Source organism: Macaca mulatta, chromosome 14 (assembly GCF_049350105.2).
Source record: "Macaca mulatta isolate MMU2019108-1 chromosome 14, T2T-MMU8v2.0, whole genome shotgun sequence".
NCBI lineage: Eukaryota > Metazoa > Chordata > Mammalia > Primates > Cercopithecidae > Macaca > Macaca mulatta.
This window is the reverse complement of record NC_133419.1, coordinates 12,405,775-12,430,459: the sequence shown is the minus strand read 5'-3', so window position 1 is coordinate 12,430,459 and position 24,685 is coordinate 12,405,775. Positions and strand designations below refer to the sequence as shown.

The following is a 24,685-nucleotide window of genomic DNA, read 5'->3' as shown; positions in this document are numbered from 1 at the left end:
CAGTTGCTCCATTTTATACAGGAGGAAACTGAGGCCCAGAGAGGTTAGGGACTTTCCTACAGTCCTTACAGCCCTGAAAAGCAGTGTGGGGATTCGAACCCAGTTTGTCTGACTCGGGCCAATACTCCTTCCTTATTCCAGGCTGCCTTTCAGCGACAGGCTGCTGAGGATACCCTAGGCCAAGAGCCACCCCACCTGGCCCACCAAGGCTCTGGACCCTCCCAGGGCTATTGCTTCTCTGGAGTTGAGTGAGAGTTGGACCCCCACGGCCCTGCATGGGGGTAGAGGCCCTCCCTGAGAAGGATCTCCAGAGCCCAGCTCTGCTCTCCCAGGGTGCGGTTCCATGGGAGGTGGGCTCCACTGGTCCTAAGCTCTGACAAGTTAGCATCCCCAGAGGGCAAAGCTGACAACACCTCCCTTGGCACCCCCAAGGGTTCGTCTCTCAGCAGCAGCTTCCGAAGGCTGTTCCCCCAGGCCTCTGTCCCTTTCCTGAGCCCTTCCCTGGCCTTTTCCAGGCAACCCACAGCCCCAGCAGCCTGGTCACATTTAGCGCTGGACCCCTGATCCCTTGGGCTTGGCCCCACTCCTCTCTGGATCCGTGCCCCCAGATCTCTTTGGCACAACCCACAACTGGCTGGCGAGCCCAGAGATGGGGGAAGAAGGGCCCTGAGCCATGAGTGCACCTCACTGCATGGCCCTGACAGGTTCCTCTGCCTCCCGGGGCCTCACTGTGTCCACAGCCTCCTGCATGCCACAAAGCACCTCCCCGATGTGCCAGCTCCTCCAGTGCCAGCCTCATCCCAAGGAAAGTGGAGGCGACTCCCACTACTCAAGGGGTTGCTCCCCATGGCACCCCTCAGGCCGCTGTGGGAGACTATGAGCCCCTCACAACCAAGACTATTTTCCCCACAGGCCCTAAATGGCCCAGCAACAACTCTGAACTCTGATCCCAGTCAGCCCAGCACGGGTGGGGCAGGAGGTTCTGTCAACAGTGAGAGAAACTCGTTAACTGAATGTCAATAGGATTAAAGGCACTGATGGTCCAGGAGAAAAGTGTGACGTGACACATTATGACAGATGCATGGAAGGGCTCCCGGGGGTAGGGTCCCGTTTATGTGTGTGTGTGTGTGTGTGTGTGTGTGTGTGTGTGTGTGTGTGTGTGTGTGATAGAGAGGGGGAAGGGAGGCATAGTAGCAAAGATGAGAGAGACAGAGACAAGTGACAGAGACAGAGAGAGAGAGAAAAGCCAGAGACAGAGGATAGAAGGAGAGAAAGGAAGGCATGAGAGACCAAGAAAGGAGAAAGTTTAGAAAAAAAGAAAGACTGAGAGAGACAGAATCCCAGTTACAACCAGAGAGATAGAGCAAGAGAAACCAGAGAGATTGAGGGAAAGAGAGAGACATAGAGAATGAGAGAGAGCGAGAGAGAGAGAGAGATTGAGTGAGAGAGTGCCTGTGCGCACATGCCAGCGAGTGTGACAGTGCAGAGGGATGGGGGAGGGGACAAGCAAGTTTGTAAATGAGAGAAAAATGAAGATTGAGCCCTGAGAAGGGTTCCGCCCTGGGAAGCCTTTTGAGGAATCTATGGACGGCATCCCCAGGGACTCAGAATGGCAGCTTTGTCAGTCAGGCAAGGACGAGATGTATCAAGCACCCACGGGGTGTCAGGCTCTGCTGTGGTTGCCGGGGGCAGGCAGGAGCTGGAAGAGCAAAGAGAGAGGGAGGTCGACTCTGCCTTGGGGATTCCAGACTTACAGAGGACAGAGGAGCCTGAAGTCCAGAGAGGCTAGGTGAGGCAGATGAGGTGTTGGGCTTGGGACTCCTGGCCTTTCAGTCACCACACAGTCCCACGACACTGCACAACTGCATGGGACACACGCACACAGAGACACACACACACACACACACACACACACACAGCAAAGGCGTGTGACTCTCAGTGCCTGGTGTGAGGTTCGGAGGCCATCGTTTCAGGTCTGCTAGGCTAAGCAGTTTGCAGAACAGTGGCCAGGAACGGGGGATACTGAGTAAAGATTAGAGTCAGCTCCTTGAGCTGTAGGAAATGATAGAGACATGGATTTAAGTCCCGGCTCTGCCATTCTTTGGGCGTGTGATCTTGTTGGGAGGCTTTCTCTCTGAACCTCAGTTTCCTCTCCTGGAATAGCAGGATGATAAGAGCAGGGCTGTTAGAAGGTTTAAAGGAAAACCCCTGGCACAGAGGAGTGCTCCATGGTCCTGCCTCTCCCTCCCCTCATCCCAAGTCCCTGTGAAGATCAGGAAAGTCATTGAATGGAACTGGTCTTGGAAAGAAGCTGGGTGGAGCAGGATGAATGGGAAAGGGCACGGTTAGTGTCTAGTTGTTCTCCCCACGTCTGGCCCTTTCAGCCGTGGAACCAGGAGAGTTGAGGTTGCAGATCCCAGGCAGACAGCCCGCAACCAGTAGGATGCACTGCGCTCATCCAGCCGGAGCAGACCTGCCCAGTCCCACCGAGGCACTCCCCCATGCACATCAAGGCTCTACTGGGGAGGTGCGCAGAGCAGTGGGGAGTCCCAGAGCTGTCCGTTCCAGCCAGGGCCCACAACATCTGCTGTGCCCGTGCTGCCCAGGCTGCTGGCTGGCATAGAAACAGGCGGGAGGCTGGCCAACAGGCACTCCAGGAGTGTAAATTCCACATTTGCATCATGGATGTTCCCAGCCCCAAGGGCTGCTGACCTTTACGGCTGCTGCCTTGGTCCTTCCTCCCCTTCCAGCTCCCTGAGTGCAGCCAGGCTGGCCACCGGATGCTGGAGCCTTGAAGGGGAAGAGGGGGCAGGTGGTGGTGGCCAGGGGCTGTTTGGCATGGGGGACGGGAAGGTAGGCCCTGCAGAACCCAGCTTGCCCTCCCCTCCCCAACCCATGCAGGAGGAGCCCACTCTTCCCTGATTCAGCATCCGCTGCCCTCTCCCAGCCAGGACCCCTTGTATTCCCACTGCAAGTCAGCCTGACGCACACACACAAGGGTAGCTTGGGCCCCGGATTAGCAGTGTCACCAAGACATCAGTCGCCCCCGGCTGCCTGCGACATCTCCCTGGGGATTGCCCCGTCTGTGCTGAGTGGCAGCGGTACTGAGCAAACTGTCAGCTTTTCTGGACTCAGCAGTCAGGCCTGCACCTTTGAGGGGTGAAAACCCCTCCCTGGGCCACCCCCAGCCCCGGCCAGAGGACTCTCATCAGGGGTGGCTTGGTCAGCCAGCTGGCTGGGCAGATTCCCTGTGATACATCTCAATGAAAATCCATCTACCTGCCCTCAGGAGAGCAGGCTCTGACCTAGGGCCCAGGACACAGAGATGGGGTGCTGAGCCCTGCCCCTGGGGGCTCACAATCAGAAGGATCTATTTATTTGTATCTGTTGTTCATCCCGCAGATATCTCTTGTGCCAGGTGCCTTGCGGATAGTCATGGGTTCAATTGTATCCCCCCAAAGGAAATGTTGAAGTCCTTACTCCCAGCACCACGGAATATGACCTTATTTGGAAATGGGGCCATTGCAGATGTAATCAAATTAAGGCGAGGTTCTGCTGAAGTAGGGTGGCCCTTAATCCAATATGACTGGTGTCCTTCTGAGAAGAGGGAAGACAGCCCTGTGAAGGCACAGACACACTAGGAGAATGCCAGGCGGTGACAGAGGCCGAGATGAGAGTGATGCATCCACAAGCCAAGGAAAACCAAGCCAACTACCAGAACGTAGGGAGAGGCAAAGGAGGGTTCTCCCCTGCAGGTTTCGGCGGGAGCACGGCCCTGCTGATGTCTGATTTCAGATGCGTGACCTCCAGGACTGGGAAACAATCAAGCTTTGTTGTTTCAAGGCACTCAGTTTGTGGTATGTTGTGATGGCAGCCCTGGGACACTGAGACAGTGAGTGACACCATTCTAGACCTGCAGGGGCTTACAAGAGAGCAAGGGGGAGATGGAGACGTGCAAACAGGTTAACAAATGTGTATGGCCGGGCGCAGTGGCTCACACCTGTAATCCCAGCACTTTGGGAGGCTGAGGGGGGCAGATCACCTGAAGTCAGGAGTTCAAGACCAGCCTGACCAACACGGTGAAACCCTGTCTCTACTAAAAACACAAAAATTAGCCGGTCGTGATGACATATGCCTATAGTCCCAGCTACTCAGGAGGCTGAGCTTGCAGTGAGCCAAGATCACGCCACTGCACTCCAGCCTGGGTGACAGAGCAAGACTCCATATCAAAATAATAATAATAATAATAGTAATACCTTCCAGGCACAAGTCCAAACATCCTAAAGTGACCTAGAGCAATGGAGACACCCCACAGACAGATTCCCTTTTTTTTTTTTTAATTTTTGAGACTGAGTCTCACTCTGTTGTCCAGTCTGGAGTGCAATGGCGCAATCTTGGCTCACTGCAACCACTGTAACCTCCGCCCCCTGGGTTCAAGCGATTCTCCTCCCTCAGCCTTCAGAGTAACTGGCATTACAGGGGCACATCACCACGCCCGGCTAATTTTTGTACTTTAGTAAAGACCAGGTTTCCCCATGTTGGCCAGGCTGGTAGTCTTGAACTCCTGACCTCAAGTGATCCACCCGCCTCGGCCTCCCAAAGTGCTGGGATTACAGGCGTGAGCCACTGCGCCCAGCACACCCCACAGACAGATTCTAATCTGTGTCTATGAGGAGCACATTTGGTCCTAAGACAAAGGAAACCCAAAAACTGTGACTTAGACACTTCAGGGCTTTCTCTTGTCACGTAACAAGGACCCTGGAGGCAAGCTGCCCAGAGCCAGTGTGCTGGCCTCAAGATGCCAGCTTCCTGCTCCCAGAGCTTTACATGTTGACTTTCAACCTTATGGTGCCACAACGGCTGCCATACCTCCAGACTTCACATTCAGATTCCTGGCAAGAAAAATGGAAGTTAGGACCAAAAGAAACCCTACGAGCCCAGTCTGCCCCTTATTTATTTATTTATTTATTTATTTATTTATTTTTTTTTGAGACGGAGTCTCACGCTGTTGCCCAGGCTGGAGTGCAGTGGCGCGATCTCGGCTCACTGCAAGCTCCGCCTCCCGGGTTCCCGCCATTCTCCTGCCTCAGCCTCCTGAGTAGCTGGGACTACAGGCGCCCGCCACTGCGCCCGGCTAATTTTTTGTATTTTTAGTAGAGACGGGGTTTCACTGTGGTCTCAATCTCCTGACCTTGTGATCCGCCCGCCTCGGCCTCCCAAAGTGCTGGGATTACAGGCTTGAGCCACCGCGCCCGGCCTGCCCCTTATTTTTAAAAGTGAAAACTCTCCTGAAATCCCACACTGTCAACTTCTGTTTATACAGATGTGAGGTGGGGGAATGTGGCAACCCTGTACAAAATTGGAATCTGGTCAGCAAGTAGGGAGGGAGGGAAAAGGAATTTGGTGGGCAACCAACAGGGTCTGCACTGTTACACAACGGAGGGGGCTTGGAGCTGGTCATCCCCCAGCCAGGCCCATTTATACATCAGGGCACCGGAGTATAGAGAGAGGAAATAACTTGCCCAGGGTCACACAGCAAAGCAGGAGCAGGACTGGAACCCAGGCCTCCTAAGGCTGCAGCCAGAACTCTTTCTACAGCCCCGCAACGTGATATGACTGCTTGGTTGACAAGCCCCCTTTAGAGGACTAGGGGGCTGGGCATCTTCAAAGCTCCAGCACCCAGAAGCTTTCTGGAGGCAGGAGGCATTGGCCATATTGGGAGGTGAAGGAAGCCTTCCCCTGTTGTCATAACCTCCCAGGGCAGAGCCCGCTCCTCTGGGTGGCTAGCTGGTGGGTGGGAAATTACCCTTGTCACCCCCTCTTCCGGGAGAGACGGCTACATAATCTGCCTGTCAGCTGGGGAGAGGGGGTAGCCCCTCTCTACCCCCTGCTGAGGCTGACGCTTGGCAGACAGGGGTGGCAGGACAGCCAGTGAGGAAGGGGGTGTTGGGGCCAGCTGGTAGGCAGATGGACAAGCGAGAGAAGACAGTAGGGTCAGGGGACCAAAGAGGCAACTCTCGCGAGAATTCATCCACTGGGATGTGTGACCCATGGAAGGGCTGTGCTTTCCTTCCGTCCCACTGGCAGACCAGGGGAAGAGGCATCCTTGGCCTCAGCTCAGGACAGCCCTAAACAGCCACTCCTGTGACTAGAACCATCCATGCCCCAGGGGACCACTTCTCCTCTTCTCTTGCTCTAGGTCCTGGATACAAAAGGTGATCTAAGTCTAGAATGTGTGAAGGTTTGGGGGTTGTTCAACTCCTGAGCTGAGAGACAGATTCTGCTTCTGAGGACAGGGTAGACTTGAGAGGCAGCAGTGCTTATGTGAGAGAAAAGCCTAAGATGAATGTGTTAAATCTTCGCTCTCGGAGAGCTCGAATGCAGTAGATTCTTGCAAACCAAAGCCTTTTCTCGGCAGAGTCAACTGTCCATTTTCTTAACTTTTCTTCATGTACCAATTCTTGGTTCCAGAGTCTTGTGGATTAATGCAATATCCACAATGATGCCTATAGCAGCTGAGGAACCTTTTACAATGTTTAAACCATTCACTTATTCTTATATTTGTGTATATAAATTTAGATATAGCATGCATGAAGTGTGATACTGATTATTTACAGTACCAACTAGATGGGTGTTTGATGTGGTTTGGCTGTGTTCCTACCCAAATTGCATCTTGAACTGTACTCCCATAATTCCCACGTGTTGTGGGAGGGACCCGGTGGGAGATAATTGAATCATGGGGTTGGTTTCTCCCATACTGTTCTCATGGTAATGAATAAGTCTCACGAGATCTGATGGTTTCATAAGCGGAAACCCATCTCACTTGGCTCTCATTCTCTCTCTTCTCTTGTCTACTGCCATGTGAGATGTGTCTTTCACCTTCTGCCATGATGGTGAGGCCTCCCCAGCCACGTGGAACTGTAAGTCCAATAAACCTCTTTCTTTTGTAAATTGCCCAGTCTTGGGTATGTCTTTATTAGCAGTGTGAAAACGAGCTAATAAACTAATATAGTGTTAAACACTGGAATTGCTAATATGTCATTTTTCTAAAAATGGTTAATAAAATGTTATTACAATTTCAAAAGATTAATGAAAATTCAGATTTAATATATTTTTTAAATGATTATTTTTCTAGAGACAAGGTCTCACTCTCTAGCCCAGGCTAGAGTGTAATGGTGTGATCATGGCTCGCTGCAGTCTTGAATCCTTGGGCTTAAGTGATTCTCCCACCTCAGCCTCCTGAGTAGCTGAGGTCACAGGTGTGTGACACCATGTCTACCTAATTTTTAAATTTTTTGTGGCGATAAGGTCTTGCTATGTGGCCTAAGCAACTCCTGACCTCAAGCGAACCTCCCACTTTGGCCTCCCAAAGCACTGGGATTATAGGTGTGAGCCACCATGCCCAGCCCCAGATTTAATTTAAAATGATTATTTAAAATGCTACACTAGGCTGGGTGCAGTGGCTCACACCTGTAATCCCAGCACTTTGGGAGGCCAAGGCGGGCAAATAACTTGAGGCCAGGAGTTCAAGACCAGCCTGGCTAACATGGTGAAACCCTGTCTTTGCAAAAAATACAAAAATTATCTGGGCATGGTGACATGCGCCTGTAATCCCAGCTACTTGGGAGGCTGAGGCGTGAGAATTGCTTGAGTCTGGGAGGTGGAGGTTGCAGTGAGCCAAGATCACACCATTGCACTCCAGCCTGGGTGACAGAGCATGACTCTGTCTCCAAAAACAGTTACACTCATTATAATTTGTATTTTACCTTTTAATTTCAATAAATAATTTTGGATATTTTAGAAAAATACCTTTTAAAAATATTTAAAATTTTACCTTTACTATAATTTACCTTTTGGATAAAAACTATATTTTATTTCTTTAGTCTTTTTGGATGGGTATTGTCACTAAAACACAAATTAGCAATTTTGGTGAAATAAAGGCCTGAACATTTTTATGGACTAAAACTATAAGAATTTATGAATTATGTATGTCTTTATTTGATCACTTGTCTAAACACAGCCGGCCCTTCAACAGAATACCCAAACACACCAGCTTTCGAGCATATAAAAACCAGAGCTTTACGCATGCTTTGCAATTGTGCCACTATGAAGGTATATTTGTCAAGGTAGAGAAGAGAACATATTTTATTTAACAGCTTGTTCGCTTGATTTTGAAATATTTAAGCATATGGTATGTGGGTCTTCATTTGTGCTCTTGCAAATATTAGAGACGAGTCTGGGAGGTTTTTTTAATAACAGCTTTATTGATATATATGTATATATAATTCACATGTAATTTATGGGTACCTTAGCTCCTCCTTCGAAGTATACGCTTCAGTGGTTTTTAGCATATTCACAAAGTCATGCATTCATCACTAGTATCTATTTCAGAACATTTACATCACCCCCAAAAGAAACCCTGCACCCAATAGCAGTCACTCCCCATTCCCTCCCACACCCAAGCCCTGAAAATTACTCATTTACTTTCTGTTCCTGTGAATTTGTTGATTCTGGACATTTCATATCAATGGAATTATATCAAATGTGTCTGGCTTCTTTCACTTAGAATAAGGCTTTTAAGGTTCACTCATCTTGTAGCATGTATCAGTACTTCATTCCTTTTTATTGCCAAATAATATTGCACTGTATGGGTATATCCATCAGTTGATGGCCATTTAACCTGTTTCCACTTTTGCTGGGGGGCAGTGGCTCATGTCTGTAATCCCAGCACTTTGGGAGGCCAAGGCTGGTAGATCACCTGAGGTCAGGAGTTTGAGACCAGCCTGACCAACCTGGTGAAACCCGAGTCTACTAAAAATACAAACATTAGCCAGCTGTGGTGGTGCACACCTGTAATCACAGCTACTCATGAGGCTGAAGCAGGAGAATCGCTTGAACCCAGGAGGCAGAGGTTGCAGTCAGCCGAGATCCAGCCTATGAACATTCAGATTCATAGGAGCACTATTTTTTTTTTTGTGGGCTTATGTTTTCAGGTATCTTAGGTATACACCTAAGAGTGGAATTGCTGGATCATATGGTAATTCATGTTTAACTTTTTGAGGAACTGCCAAATTGTTTTCTACTGCACTGCTGTGCATTCCCAGCACAAGGCACAAGGGTTCCAATTTCTTCACATCCCTTCCAGCACTTGTTATTGTCTTTCTTTTTTACTGTAGCCCATCCTAGTGGTGGGAAGGGGTATCTCATTGTGGTGTTGATTTGCATTTCCGCCATGACTAATGATGCTGAGCATCTCTCTTGTGCTTAGGGGCCATTTGTATATCTGCTTTGGAGAAATGCCTATTTAAATCCTTTGCCCATTTTTAATGGGATGATTCAGGTCTGGGTTTTTTTGTTTTTGTTTTCGTTTTTTTTTTGAGACAGGGTATCTGTCAGCCAGGCTGGAGTACAGTGGCACAGTCTCGGCTCACTGCAACCTCCACCTCCAGGGTTCAAGCGATTCTCCTACCTCAGCCTCCTAAGTAGCTAGTATCACAGATGCCTGCCACCATGACCTGATAATTTTTGTTTTTTGTTTGTTTGTTTTTGGAGATGGAGTCTTGTTCTGTCACCCAGGCTGGAGTGCAGTGGCACCAACTCAACTCACTGCAACCTCCGCCTCCCGAATTCAAATGATTCTCCTGCCTCAGCCTCCCAAGTAGCTGGAAATACAGGTACACAGCACCATGCCCAGCTAATTTTTGTAATTTTAGTAGAGATGGGGTTTCACCATATTGGCCAGGCTGGTCTTGAGCTCGTGACCTCAGTGATTCACCCACCTAGGCCTCCCAAAATGTTGGGATTACAGGCATGAGCCATTGTGCCCGGCCTTAATTTTTGTATTTTTAGTAGATATGGTGTTTTACCATGTTGGCTGGTCTCAAACTCCTGACTTCAAGTGATCCGCCCGCCTCAGCCTCCCAAAGTGCTGGGATTACAGGCATAAGCCACGGTGCTCAGGCTTCAGGTCTGATTTTGATACTTACAGGGATAAAGCAACAGTTGTGAAGGCTCCAGCACAGAAGGTTCATGCTTGCTTTGACATCAGCCTGTGCACTTTGGGGTTGGCAGACTTACCTTTTAGTCTTTACAGAGGCAGTGTCTGCCACCTACAATGACTTCTCATCTCTTCAGCAAAGCCTTCTTTAAACCTTCTTCATAATCCTCTGATTGCAGAGTGATAGCTGACCGTGTTGCAGTGGGCCAGAGTTAGCTGTACCCTGCAGCTAAGCACACGGCTCTGGAGCCAGCCTGCCTGGTTCAGATCCTGGCTCCCCCAAGCCTCAGCTGTGCAACCTGGGAGGCTAACTCTTCAGTTTCCTCTTCTGTAAAATGGGAGTGATAACACCTTCCTTATAGTGTTGTTGCAAGGGCTTGCTGAGAACATACGTGTAAATCCTGTTGCGTCTTGCCCCTGATCAATGCTTGCTTGATTTCCTTTTGGGCAGAGCATTTCCAATGGCAGGGGTCACTACCTTCAGGGCAGGATTTTCCATTTATGAATGGTGTTAATTGAAGGAATCCCTCGGGGTTATTGTCTGAAAATTGCCTCCCTGTGATTCAGGCAGCCGTCAGGTTTGTGGAGGAGCTGTGGGTTTCTCCCACCTCCAGCTCCAACTGTCCATCATTCCTCCCCTCTCCTCCCCTCTATCACCCACGCCTCCTTGCTCCTTCCCAAATGGCGTGTGACTTCTCAGGGGATGTGAGAGGCGGCTGGAAAGTGACACCACACCCCTTAATTACCCTTGTTCCTTCTATGCCCCAGCACCTAAATTTAGCCGGCAGACCTGGGCACTAGGGACCCAGCTCCTCCCTCCCCAAGGCCCCACCCTCTCAAAAGCAGGAAAAGCGCTCCCAGGCACGACTTCTCACCATCCTGAGGGTGGGGGCGTCAGGGAAGTTGCTAAAAGGCCCGGGTGAGGGCACTTGGCTCCAGCAGGGACCCTTCCTGCTACAGTAGGCAGCTGGGCTGCGAGTTGTGATGGAGCAGAATGTCACCTGCCCACTCCCTGCCCTTTTTAATGATGGGGAAGCCTGAGAGGGAGCGTCAGTCAAAGTGTCCAGAATGTTAGGGGCACAAGCTCGAGAATCTGACAGCCACCCTCTCTGACATATGCCAACTGTGTTACCTTGGGGAAGTCACCAGACTTCTCTGGACATGCTTCCTCATCTGAAAAATGGAGACCTCCCAAGTAAGGTGACTGTGACATTTAAATGAGATAATATATGTAAAGCATACAGCACCACGCAAGCACCAATCAGCCCAGCCATGACCATTATCCACATTGCTTGACCTGTTAGCAGTGCAGTGGGGACCCAGGCCTCTGGACTCACACTTTAGTGCTCATTCCATGAAGTCACACTCCTTCATCAGTGACTTGATGCCTCTGTTCCAGATGGGGACATTGAGGCAAAGACAGGTTAATTACCAGGACCAAGGTTACCCAGCTAGGTGGCAGCAAGGCTGAGATCTGATCCCAGGTCTGCAGGCACTCATTGCCTTTCATGAATTGTTTTGGCCAAAAGGCCCCATCTCTTCCAAGCCTGTCTCAAGGTCCACCATCTCCAGGAAGCCCTCCTGGCTGTCTCCAGGGCAGATCTCTCCAACCTCCCCGGCTACAGAATGTCTGCTCCAGACCATAACCTCCTCCCCAGCTCCCAGACAAGTTCTAGAAGGGAGGGCTTCCTTTTTACCTCTGTGAGTCTCTGAGGTTCCATGACAGAGTTCATAGGCATGAAAAATCACTGACCTTTTTTTTTTTTTTTTTGAGTCTCACTCTGTTGCCTAGGCTGGAGTACAGTGGCATGAGCTCGGCTCACTGCAACCTCCACCTCCCAGGTTCAAGCGATCCTCCCACCTCAGCCTCCCAAGAAGCTGGGATTACAGGCGTGCACCACCATGTCCAGTTAATTTTTGTATTTTCAGTAGAGACAGGGTTTTGCCATGTTGGCCAGGCTGGTCTCGAACTCCTGACCTCAAGTGATCTGCCCGCCTCGGCCTCCCAAAGAGCTGGGATTACAGGGGTGAGCTTTCAGATACATAGAGAAAGCAGGGAACCAGCAAGTGGGAACAGAAAAGTGAGCTGGGGTGGAAAGTTAGACCTGGAGGGAGGGAAAGTATGTATGACTGACTCTGCACCTGAGATGGAGGACAGTGGCTTTATCCCAGAGCGGGGAGGCCAAGGATGTCCTGGTGAGGAATGAGGCCACTCCAGGGTCAGTCAGGCCTGGAATTGATACCCCCATGTCTGGGTCTCTGGGCCTTAGTCCCTTGTCTGCAGAATGGGGCAGCAAATGCCAGCCTCCTGGAGGTAGGTATAGGGAGGCTTGAATGAGATGACCGAGTGGGGACCAGTGTGCCCCACCCTGTGCCCTGCACAGTCAGCAGCCTCCAGCTTGGAGGGAGATGGACAGAGCCTGAACCTGTCTGGTCACCTGAGGCAGCCACTCGGGCCCCTCTGCATTGAGGGCTCTTCGGAGAGAGGAGCCTATGAGGGAGTTATGGTGTGACTTTGCCACCCCCCCCCCTTGGTCACACTGGAGCTCCTGGGCACAACCCCTTAGGGACACCAGCGGGGGTGGCCTGTGGCAGCCCCGACCCTCCCGTACCCAGCCCCTAGTCCACAGTGCCACCAATGCCAGGCCATCACCAGGGCTCACCAGACACACATGATCTCACTTAAACCTCGCAGATAGGTGCTTGCGTCTTCCCATGCCTCAAGTGAGGAAACCAAGAAACAGAGGGTTAAGGAAACTTCCAGCAGTGCAGAGCTCAGATTCAGACTCAGGCAGTCTGGCCCCAAAGTCTGCACTTAAAACCACTACACTCCTCCACTTCCCTAAACAGGATGAGACCCTCTTCCCGATGGGCTGGAGTGACTACATAACTTTACAGTGGTGCGGAGTCATACTTCAAGGTGTGTGCTAGAGAGAGCATGTCTGCGGTGGCATTTCAGAAGTTAATTCCTAACTAGTTCTCTTCCCTTAAGGGGCTCACTGAGTTTGAGTTTATCTCTTGAAATACTGTAACAATCCAGGCGCAGTGGCTCATGCCTGTAATCCCTGCACTTTGGGAGACCGAGGCAGGCAGATCACCTGAGGTTAGGAGTTCAAGACCAGCCTGGCCAACATGGTGAAACCCTATCTCTACTGAAAATACAAAAAAATTAGCCAGGTGTGGTGGTGGGCACCTGTAATCCCAGCTACCCTGGAGGCACAGGCTGCAGTGAGCTGAGAACGCGCCACTGCATTCCAGCCTGGGCGACAGAGTAGGACTCTGTCTCAAAATAATAATAATAATAATAATACTTTAACAATAATCCTAACGCTGATACTAATACTAACAGCTATTCTTCTTTGAGCAGGTTTTATGTGCCAGCGCCATCCTAAACTTTGACACGTGTTAATTCGTTTAATACTCATGACAACCCTAGGAGGAAGGTATTATGAGTTTTCTTGTTATCCAAATGAGGAAACTGAGGCTCAGAGAGGTCAAGTTATTGGGCAGCTCCCAGAGCTGGTAGTGGAGTCAAGATCAAACCTAGGCGGTTCTGGGTCCGATCATTCATTCATCCCACGCTCTCTTAACCTCAAACTTGCCGGCTCTTCCTGCCTTGCCCGTGTGAATGTCCCCTCACCATAGGGTGTTGGAAAGTGTGTCCCACTGGGTATGATGCAGGACCAGGAGGGACCTTACTAGCAACCAGGGTAAGGAGGAATGACCAAGACATTCCAGCCCCAGCATGGGGAGTAGGGTGTGGGTTGGGCCTTTGCAGTGTCAGGGATCTGGGCGGCCCCTCCTAGCTCACCTGCAGATCTCCCTCCACAGGCGGGACCCCCATAGCCTGGGAACACCACAAGCCGCTCCTGAAGGCAAACAGAAGACTCAGAGACAGAGCAGCAGAGCCTGAGCCATAAGGTGGAGGGAAACATGCCCCAGCCACCTCCTGTTCTTGACACTGCTGGCCCCGGATCCAGTAAGTGGCATGACCATGCAGAGTGGTGCCTGGGCCCCTAACAGCTGCTCCCTCAGTTCCACATGGAGAAGGCTGTTCCCTAAAAGGGCTCCATTAAATCCTTAGCCAAGAGCCACATCCCCTCTGTTTCCGTCCCAGCCAGGGGGAGAGGGCACATGTCCAGGCCGCTCCTAGGGTGCTGATCTCGTAGGGGCACACGGTAGCGTCTTCAGTGAATGGCAGCTTCTTGTTCTTATGTAGTTATCGTGGCCGGGATAAGACCACACAACCATGTGTTTTGGAAAAGGAGACAAAGGAGCCATCCAGGGATGCCAAAGGGGTCAAATAAAGTTTCTGGGACCTCTGTGAGCCCATGGCTCTCGGGGCCCTGAGTCACAGGGTCCAGAAAACCAGGCCTGTCCGGATGGGGGGCCTGGCATGGGAATCACGCTGTCATAGGATGTCGCATGTCATCTGCAACAAAGACAGCTCATTTTCAAGCATCCTACTGAAACTTCCTTCCCTGTATTGGGGCTCAGATAATGATATCCCAAAGTATGGTGCTGTGGCATGCTGAGTACTTTGAGCTAAAGGAGACTGGAAGGTCTCAGAAGCAGCCCCGGCAGCAGTATCTCTCTCTCTGACCTGTCCCCCTTTTCTCCCTCAAAGCAGCCATAGAAATGAGAATTCCTCTTACCTAAGGGAGGTCATAGAAAGTAGAAATATTGGGGGCCGGGTGTGATGGCTCATGCCTGTAATCCCAGCAGTTTGGGAAGCCAAGGAGGGTGGATGACGTGAGGTTAGGAGTTTGAGACCAGCCTGGCCGACATAGCGAAGCTCAGTCTCCACTAAAAATACAAAAATAGCCAGGCATGGTGGTGCACACCTGCAGTCCCAGCTACTCGGGAGGCTGAGGCAAGAGAATTGCTTGAACCCAGGAGGTGGAGTTTGCAGTGAGCCAAGATCGTGCCATTTCACTCCAGACCAGGTGACAGAGCAAGATTCCGTTTCAAGAAAAGAAGAAGGAAGAAGAAGAAGAAGGAGGAGAAGGAGAAGGAGAAGAAAAAGGAGAAGGAGAAGAAAAAGGAGGAAAAGAAAGTACAACTATTACTCTAACCTTCCCCTGCCTTTCTGTGTAGGAGCTGGTCATAAGGAAATTCTCTGAGCCTACTTGGTCTGATAGTAGGCCGTAAGACCCTTGCTCTTAGCAGGGTCCTGCCCCATACTAGAAATAAGGAATATGGCAGACAGGCCAAGAAGAATGTGAACACACAGTCATTGCTGAGTTCCCTCCCTTGGCCTATTACCCTTAAGTCACACTCTTTTGTTCCAATCACGGGTTTTTTTTAGATGGAATCTCACTCTGTTGCCCAGGCTGGAGTGCAGTGGGTGAGATCTCAGCTGACTGCAACCTCCAACTCCTGGGTTCAAGTGATTTTTGTGCCTCAGCCTCTAAAATAGCTAGGATTACAGGTGCCCGCCACCAAGTACAGATAATTTTTGTATTTTTAGTAGGCCAGGCTGATCTCGAACTCCTGATCTCAAGTAATCCACCCACCTTGGCCTCTCAAAGTGCTGGGATTACAGGTATAGAGCCCGTGCCTGGTTGGTCCAATCACATTCCTATATGACTGTCCATTCTGCATTGAACCTTTGCATAAAAAGGTACTGTACAGTTTTCTCTGGGTATTCATTTCTTTTCTTTTTTTTTCTTTTGGTTTGTTTGTTTTGAGACACAGTCTTGCTCTCTTGCCCAGGCTGAAGTGCGATAGCATGATCTCAGCTCACTGCAACCTCCACCTCCCGAGTTCAAGCAATTCTAATGTCTCAAGCCTCTCGGGTAGCTGGAACTAGAAGTGCGTACCACCATGCCTGTGTAATTTTTTGTGTTTTTAGTAGAGACACAGTTTCACCATGTTGGCCAGGCTGATCTTGAACTTCTGACCTCAAGTGATCCACCCACCTCAGCCTCCCACAGTGCTGGGATTATAGGCGTGAACCACCACGCCCGGCCTAGGTCTTCATTTCCGAAGGCCCCCGTGTCATGTAAAATTTTGATTAAATACATTTGTTATGCTCTTCTCTTGTTAACTTCTCTCTGTCTTTTAGTATAGGAGTGTTGGCCGTGACCCTTATGATGGGTGAGAAGAGGTATCACACCTTTTCCATCCCTACACCTGGAAGGAAGGTTCTGCAGAGAGTTCATGAGAGACGATATCTGGAATGTAATCAGAGCATACCTCTCACTATTTAAGAGGTAAGGCTGGGTGCGGTGGCTCACGCCTGTAATCCTAGCACTTTGGGAGGCTGAGGAGGGCGGATCACAAGGTCAGGAAATTGAGACCAGCCTGGCTTACACAGTGAAATCCCATCTCTACTAAAAATACAAAAAATTAGCCAGGCATGGTGGTGGGTGCCTGTAGTCCCAGCTACTCGGGAGGCTGAGGCCAGAGAATCACTTGAATCCGGGAGGCGGAGGTTGGAGTGAGCCGAGATCATGCCACTGTACTCCAGCCTGGGCAACAGAGCGAGACTCCATCTCAAAAAAAAAAAAAAAGATATATAAAACGCCCCTGGGGTTTTTCTTTTTTTGTCTAGTTTGTGAATTTATTTCAGTGGTATAAGAGCTCTCCAGGTTAATTCCTTACCTGTATGTGCTTAGGTTATGTTCATCTGAAGGAAAACTTAAGAAATTATGTGGTAAACTATAATATAGAAGTTTATTTTTCTCTTGAGTAAACAATATTTGGAGGTTCTGGTCCAGGGCTGGTGTGGCAGCTCCACAAACATCAGAAACTCAGATCAAATCCTTCTTGTGGCTTGGTCATCCTTAACATGGGGCTTCTACCTCATGATCCAAGATAGCTGCTTCTCCTCGAGCAATCACATGCATATTCCTTTCCAGCAGAAAAGGAGAAGAGGTAACAGGGTGCAACCTCCTGCCTCTGAATGGCACTTCTTCTTATAACTTACACACATGGCCATACCTGGCTATAAGGGAGGCTGGGAAATATAGCTTATATTTCAGGGGGTTGTTTGCCCAGCAAAAAACCGGGGTTCCGTGGCAAAGAAGACAGAGAACAGATGTTGGGGAATAGTTAGCAGTCTCTGGCACACCTTGGTATTTCTCCATTCCACGTGGGAAAGATGGCCATGTACTTTCTGGTACTCTGCTCCAGGTGACCTTGTTCTTGTATGTTACATGTTCTTGTGTGTTACTTTTTTTTTTTATTTTTTGAGATGGGGTCTTGTTCTGTTGCCCAGGCTAGAGTGCAGTGGCATAATCTCAGCTCACTGCAACCTCTGCCCCCCAGATTCAAGCAATTCTCTTGCGTCAGCCTCCTGAGTAGCTGGGATTACAGGTGCGCGCCACCATGCCCATCTAATTTTTCTATTTTTAGTAGAGACAGGGTTTCACCATGTTGGCCAGGCTGGTCTCGAACTCCTGACCTCAAGTGACCACCTGCCTCAACCTCCCAAAGTGTGGGATTATAGCCATGAGTCACTGTGCCCGGCCTTGTGTGTTACTCTTAACTCCTCAACTTAAGTTGAGTTTCTCTTAACTCCTCTTACTTTAAGAGCAAGATTCAGGCCTCCAGAACAAAGCCCTTAGCCTGACATTCACAGCCCTTGACCACTGGGTCTCAGGAACTGCCAGAGCCCTGTGCAGCCTGCGTCCGGCCTCTTGAAGCCACCTGCCTGCTCCATTCCTTGCTTCCCCAGACTGTTCCCTCTGCCTGAATGGCCCTCCCGGACCTCCGATGCCAGGGGCAGTCCTATCCAACCTCGAAGACCCAGTGCTGAGGCATTGCTCTGTCAGTGCAACCTTGCAGGGCCTTGCTGGGGGAGAATCAGAATCCCTTTCTCCTGCCCTCCCTTGGGCTTCCGGAGCCTTCCGTCATCCTCTATTTATAGTTCAAGTCAGGTGCCCCTGGACACGTTGCTGGGAGGGAAGGGCCTCAGCTGGGAGAGCCGGTTCTGTGACCTGCTAGGGAAGGGCTGGGATTTTCCAGGACGGCTCCTCTAGCCCTATAGTCTCCCTGGCTACATCTGTCTACTGGGAAATGGAGTCCCCTACCTGGACAGCCTTAATCTGGTGCACCTGGTGGCTGCTTGTCTCCTTGGCTTTGCTGTGAGCCCTGGGGCCTGGGGATGGGCTTGTCTCCAACCCTGGGCCTGCTCCTGCCTCTGCTGTGGTGAGGTGACCTGAGTAACGGGTTGGGTTAGGTGGTCTCTATGTTGGTAGGGGTCTGAGTAGGGTTAGGCTTGCTCTAGGGGAGGGTCCCTGTTGCAAGAGTTGCGTAGAGAGGGCAGGAGCCGGCTGTAACTTTGCAAAGCTCTGTCCCGGGACGCTTGGCTTCCCTCCTGTTGTCCTCCACCCTCCAGAAAGCCCAGCAGGGCGAGAAGAGCCCTGTGTCCCCATACTCAATGTCATTGTCACCTCCCCTCCCTCAGCCCAGCCGGTCCCAGTCAGCTCCAGACCAACTCGGAACACTCGGGAAGCTGAATCCTTCGACCTCCTCAAGCCATTGCTCGACATCCCCCAATCACAGCCTCCCCAACTCCCATCTCCAAAGGCCTCTCTCCTCCCCACATCCCCGGCTGTCACCGTCCTCATTCTTCTAACAAGCTGACAAACTTGAATTCTGAGTGAGCATGACCTGGGGTCTTGGGCCTGAGCCACAGCCCTCTGTCTCCACCCCATCCCCCACTTACACGCCCACTTTCACATACAGACACCGATCCTGATGCCAAGGACATCCGCTGGCTAAATACCTCCTCCTGCCCTTTCACGAGCCCCAACACCTGGTCCTGACTACCTGCACCCAGCCCTGGACCCTCAAGTAACTGTAGGAACCCCCTCTACAAGACTCAGCCCTTTTGCCACCAGTGGGACTTGCAGGCCCAGCTGACCAGCACCTTCTTGCCTGCTGTGGGCCATGTGACCGGCGGAATTCCATCACATCTGCCCTGAGCCTCGCCTAAATCAGGACAAAGTTTAGGTGTTCAGAATCAGATGGACCTGACTATGTGACCTTGGGCAAGTGACTAACCCTCTCTGAACCTCTGACATTTGTAGCTGACTCCAATCTGATACATGGGCTCCCCAAGGGCCTGAGGAAGGGAACCAGTGGGCCCCACGTCCTCATGGGTTTGAAACCTCACTCTTCCCTCCCTTGCCCTTGGAAAGTGAGGGCAGGAGGCTCCTTCATGGGGGTGGCTAGAATGAGGAGGGAGGACCAGGAAGCCTCCTGACCTTGCCCCAGGAGCTGGCAGCCCCCAGTCCCACCTTACCCAGAGATCACCCAGGGGAGACCACTCTGGCTGAGGGATGCAGGTACTGGTGCCAACTAGGAGACGCAGTCTAGGGCGCCTCCCAGTGGACACCAAGGGAACGTCTCCCTGGCTGGCCTTTGGGACAGCCCTGTGATTTCAGCCCTTGGCCTGCAGTCAGGCTCCAGTACTGACCCCAGCACCAGCAGTGGCAAATTCCACCTCATTTGAGGAATCTCAGTTTCCTCTTCCACAAAACAAAAATAATGATAACATCATCATATAAGACCACAGTGAGACTTCCATCGGGTGACCTAGGCGACCTGCCTTCCACACTAATGTTTTCCAGGTCTAGAGAGGCTGGGGCTTGCCTGGGGACCACAGCGAGCTGTGGTGAGGAGTCAAGGGTTCAGGCTGTCAGACTCCTGGTCCACTGCTCTTTCCACTCCTGGGAGGTGCCTCAATGTGACCTTGGACTCTCCAGGCCTATTAACTCCTCCGTGTGGCTCTGGAAGTTTTCAGATGTTTTAGTGCTATTAACACGCCTGTCCCAGGAATAAGCTTACAAATGCATCCAATTAACCTTCTGCCAACAATTCTGGGACGTGATTTCTTTTTTTTTTGTTTGTTTGTTTTTTGAGACAGAGTCTCGCTCTGTCGCCCAGGCTGGAGTGCAGTGGCGCGATCTCGGCTCACTGCAAGCTCCGCCTCCTGGGTTTACGCCATTCTCCTGCCTCAGCCTCCTGAGTAGCTGGGACTACAGGCGCCCGCCACCGCGCCTGGCTAATTTTTTGTATTTTTAGTAGAGACGGGGTTTCACTGTGGTCTCGATCTCCTGACCTTGTGATCCGCCCGCCTCGGCCTCCCAAAGTGCTGGGATTACAGGCGTGAGCCACCGCGCCCGGCCACTGGGACGTGATTTCTTTTCCAGCCTTTGCAGGGAGATCTCTGTTCCCATCTCCTTCCTGGAAGACAGAAGCCTCGTGTGAGCCCCTTGTGTGATGTCACCGCAGCTGGGGCCACCGGATGTTGGTCCTCAGCAGGGAGACTTTGGGTCCTCCACCAGGACCCAGGGTTGACCTGCATGGCCAGGCCCCATGGCCTGGGTGGAACCTTATTTCTGCTTCAGATGAGGAATTGCAGGGTTGAAGGTGTGGGGAGGAAAGAGGCCTCCACAGTGGGGAAGGGGGCTGCAAAGGGAATCCCAGCCCCAGCCCCAGCCCCAGCCCCAGAAGACCCATTTATTTGCGCTCTAACTGTGGCGAAGGGGCCCTTTCTGAAATGCATGCAGCGCCCGAGTTCCTCTACGGTGGTGTCGGGCTGGTGCTGGGCGCTGAGCGGGGCAGCAGGGGAATTCAGCCACGTCAGGTGCTGTGGCTGTGCTGCGGGCTCTCTGTTTTCACTTAGGCCATGTGTTCCTCTGGAAGTGGCTGGCCGTGGGGCCCCTGGAATTGTGGGCTGGAGCTCTCCTGCTCCCTCTGGCTGTGTCTCTATTGCTGTAGCCCCTAGAATCACCTCTGACAGCCTTGAAAGGCCCGGGGAGGCTTGACCCTGGGGCTGGGAACCCTCGGGCAGGAGGGATGTGTTCATAAACACAGGCACGCTGTGCCATACCAGCTTTTAGACAGTCAAAGACGGAGACTGGGTGACCACACGACCTTCAGGACTCACACAACAACAACAACAACACCACCACCACACACACACACACACACACACACACACACACACACACACACACACGGGTGAGGGGAAAGGAGAAGCGTCCAGGCAGGCCCTGAGGGAGGAAGGCAGAGAGCCAAGGGTATGAACTGAGTGATAGTGGAAGCCATAGGGCCCCTGGGGGAGCAGACAAGGAACATGTTCCCGTCCTGACCCGATCGCCTTGCCCAAGGCCCCCACCAACCAGTGGGGAGGTGGGGCGGGGGCGGGGAGTGAGGACAAGGGCCTGAAGCTGGTAACCTGCCCCTGGCAGGACGGCTCTGGGAGGCGATGGAGAGGCTCACCCCCTCCCTGCTTCCCAGCTGAACTGGACTTTCACAGTCTGTCTGCTCACTACCTCTTCCCACCCTCACCTTTCCCTCTTCTCCCAGCTCACCCAGCCCCTGCCTGCACTGAGGGGGACATACTCCCCAACACCTCCTTGGCTTTGCAGATGCTATCCCCCTTGCCTGGAATCCCCCTGCTGCCACCGCCTTTTGCCTTCACCCTACTCTCCTGACAAACGCCAGCTCACTCGCAAGGCCCAGCTCAATGCCTCTTTCTCTGGGTAGCCTTCCCACCACCTCTCTCTTCCTGGCAGAATTCATCTGTGCCCCCGCCCCCGGTGCTCCTGGGGCCCTTGCACGGACCTCTGCTGCTCCAAAGGCTTCCTGCTGTAATACTCCATGTGCACAGCTGAATCCCTGACTTGACTCTGCTGAGAAGGTTGTGCTTTTTTCTATTTTGTACCGAGGGCAACGGGAGGCATTGGAACACTTTTAAAGGAGCTGCGCAACAGGATCGAATTTGTGCTTTGAAAGATCACCGGGGCAGCCGCGTGGCAGACGGAGGCAGGGAGAGGACAGAGTCAGGGAGAGGGCGAGAGGGTTTCTGTCATTGTCCAGAATGGAGTCGCAGCCGTGGAGACGGAGGTGGAGGTGGAGGTGGGAGAGGTGGAAAGATTCCAGAGATGTTCGGGGGAAAGCTTCCCCCTAGTCAGTGGTCCCCAAGCCTGGCTGTGCACCCAAATTCCCTAGGCAGATTTTAAAAAATAGGTTTCTGGGCTCTACTCAAGATGCACTTAAATGGGATCTCAGGGGCTAGAGCCAGAATCTGTTTTTTCTTGTTTTGTTTTTTGTTTGTTTGTTTTTTTTAGACGGAGTCTCACTCTGTCCCCCAGGCTGGAGTGCAGTGGCTCACTGCAACCTCTGCATCCTGGGTTCAAGTGATTCTCCTGCCTCATCCTCCCGAGTAGCTGGGATTCCAGGTATCTGCCACTATGCCCAGCTAATTTTTTGTATTTTTAGTAGAGATGGGATTTCACCATGTTGGCCAGGCTGGTCTCGAACTCCTGACCTGGTAATTCGCCTGCCTCGGACTCCCAAAGTGCTGGGATCACAGGTGTGAGCCATGGCGCCTAGCCCAGAATCTGTTTTTTTAAAAAAATTATCATTATGAGGCTGGGCATGGTGACTCACGCCTATAATCCAGCACTTTGGGAGGCTGAGGCAGGCAGATCACCTGAGGCCTGGAGTTCGAGACCAGCCTGGCCAAAATGGTGAAACCCTGTCTCTACTAAAAATACAAAAATTAGCCGGATGTGGTGGCACGCACCTATAATCCCAGCTACTCAGGAGGCTGAGGCTTGAACCTGGGAGGCGGAGGCTGCAGTGAGTCGAGAGCCACTGAGTCACTGCACTCCAGCCTGGGTGACAGAGCAAGTCTTTGTCTATCATTATGGTGGGGAAAAAAAAGAACATATAACATAAAATTTATCATCTTAACCATCTTTAAGTGGACAGTTCAGTAGTGTTAAGTATATTCACATCATTGTAAAGCAGACCTCCAGAACTTTTTCATCTTGCAAATCTGAAACTCCATACCCATTAAACAACAGTTTTCCATTCTCCCTCCCAACCAGCCCCTGGGCAACCAGCATTCTACTTCTGTTTCTATGGATTTGACTGCTTTAGATATTTCATATAAGGGAGTCATACAGGATCTGTCTTTTCGTGACTCAGAATCTGTATTTTAAAAAAATTCGGTCGTCACAGTGGCTCACGCCTGTAATCCCAGCACTTTGGGAGGCTGAGGCAGGCGGATCACTTGAGGTTAGGAGTTCAAGACCAGCCTGGCCAACATGTTTAAACCCCATCTCTACTAAAAATACAAAAATTAGCCGGGCGCAGAGGTTCCAGTTAGCCAAGATCGTGCCACTGCATTCCAGCCTGGGTGACAGACCGAGACTCCATCTCAAAAAACAAACAAACAAGCAAACAAAAAACGAATCGCCAAGTACTTCTGATGCAGCTGGTGTGTGTTCTGCAGTTTGGGAACCACTGTCCACCTGGCTCCAGCTGAAAGGTGCCCTCTGCCTGTGTCTTTGCTCTTAGGAGCAAAATCAGATCTAGCACCCCCGGAACCTGGGGTGGGGGGGTTCCTTTTGACCTCTGGGGAGAATTTTCTCCTAGACAGGCTTCTCTCAAAGTCTACTAGAGTCAGATCAGGTAGTAACTCCACACCCCACATTATTATTAATGTTCATGACCTACATTTATATCATGTTTTAGATGCTGCTACTCAAAGCGTGGCCTCGCATTCCTTGGAGCTGATTAGAAATGCAGGGTCTCGGGCCACCCCCACGGCTGAATCCGAATCAGCGCATTAAGAAGTTCCTCGGGGAATTCGTGTGCGTGGTGCATTGTGGCGTAGGAGCACAGCTCCAGGGTTTACAGAGTGGCATCTGGCGGGAGTTGGGGGAGGGAGGCCTGACCCCAGAGAGGAGAGGTAGCAGGAGAGGTAGCTGAGAGGCTGGGAGGCAGCACATGCTGATGCGAGCCTGGTTTTGTCTCTCTCATCCCACTGCCTCAGTTCCTATTAAACGAAGCTGCCCCCACGGACCTGTCAACGGCCTCCTGGTGGCTTAGTCCCTGGACCTCAGTCACAAGCGGCCCTCCCAGGCCTCAGCCACCAATTCCCAGGGCCGCCTGGCTATGGGAAGATGGGCCTGTGCTTGGCTTACTGATTCCACGGCTTGGCCTGCCACAGACCCTTCCGGCAGGGCACCTGCTCTCGTGACGTCCCAGCAAATCCCATCCGTTTGCACTAGTCGCAACAGCTTATTGGGCACTTACTAAATGCCAGGGACTGAGCAAAGGACTCCGCAGGCACCAGGTCATTTGGTCCTCACAAAACCCCATGAGGATGCTGCAAAGATTATCTGCATTTGGCAGACAAGGAAACCAAGGCTCAGAAAAGTAAAATAACTTGTACAAGTTCCCATAATTCATAAGTGCTCAAGGTGGGATTTGAACTCTTGTCGGTCTGCTGGGCCTGAGTCCTTAACTAGAATGCCTCCATTTTTGCTGTTTTTATGGAGGACACTGAAGTTCAGTTTTGCAATCTGCCTAGGGTCATATGGCTGTTAAGTGCTGGGCCTGGGGCTTGAACTCAGGATGGTATATTCCCAAACCTCAAATTCTTAACTGCTGAGCTGGTTTCTTTATCCCAGGGGTCCCCAGCTCCCAGGTTGTGGACTGGTACTGGTCTGTGGCCTGTTAGGAACTGGGCCACACATCATGGGGTGAGCGGAGGGCAAATGAGAGAAGCTTCATCTGTATTTACAGCCACTCCCCATCACTCTCATTACTGCCTGAGTGCCGCCTACTGCTAGATCAGCAGCAGCAGTAGATTCTCAGGTGCATGAACCCTACTGTGAACTGCACATGTGAGGGATCTACATTATGCACTCTTTT

At 51.4% G+C, this 24,685-nt stretch overlaps 1 long non-coding RNA gene across 1 annotated transcript; it reads left to right on the top strand.

Moving 5' to 3' along the window:
• Positions 1–4,956: 4,956 nt before the first annotated feature.
• Positions 4,957–23,639, top strand: LOC106993215 (uncharacterized). The gene is made up of 4 exons (XR_013403715.1): positions 4,957–6,920; positions 13,829–13,976; positions 16,065–16,212; positions 23,501–23,639. It is a non-coding gene; the product is annotated as an uncharacterized LOC106993215 (long non-coding RNA).
• Positions 23,640–24,685: the final 1,046 nt, after the last annotated feature.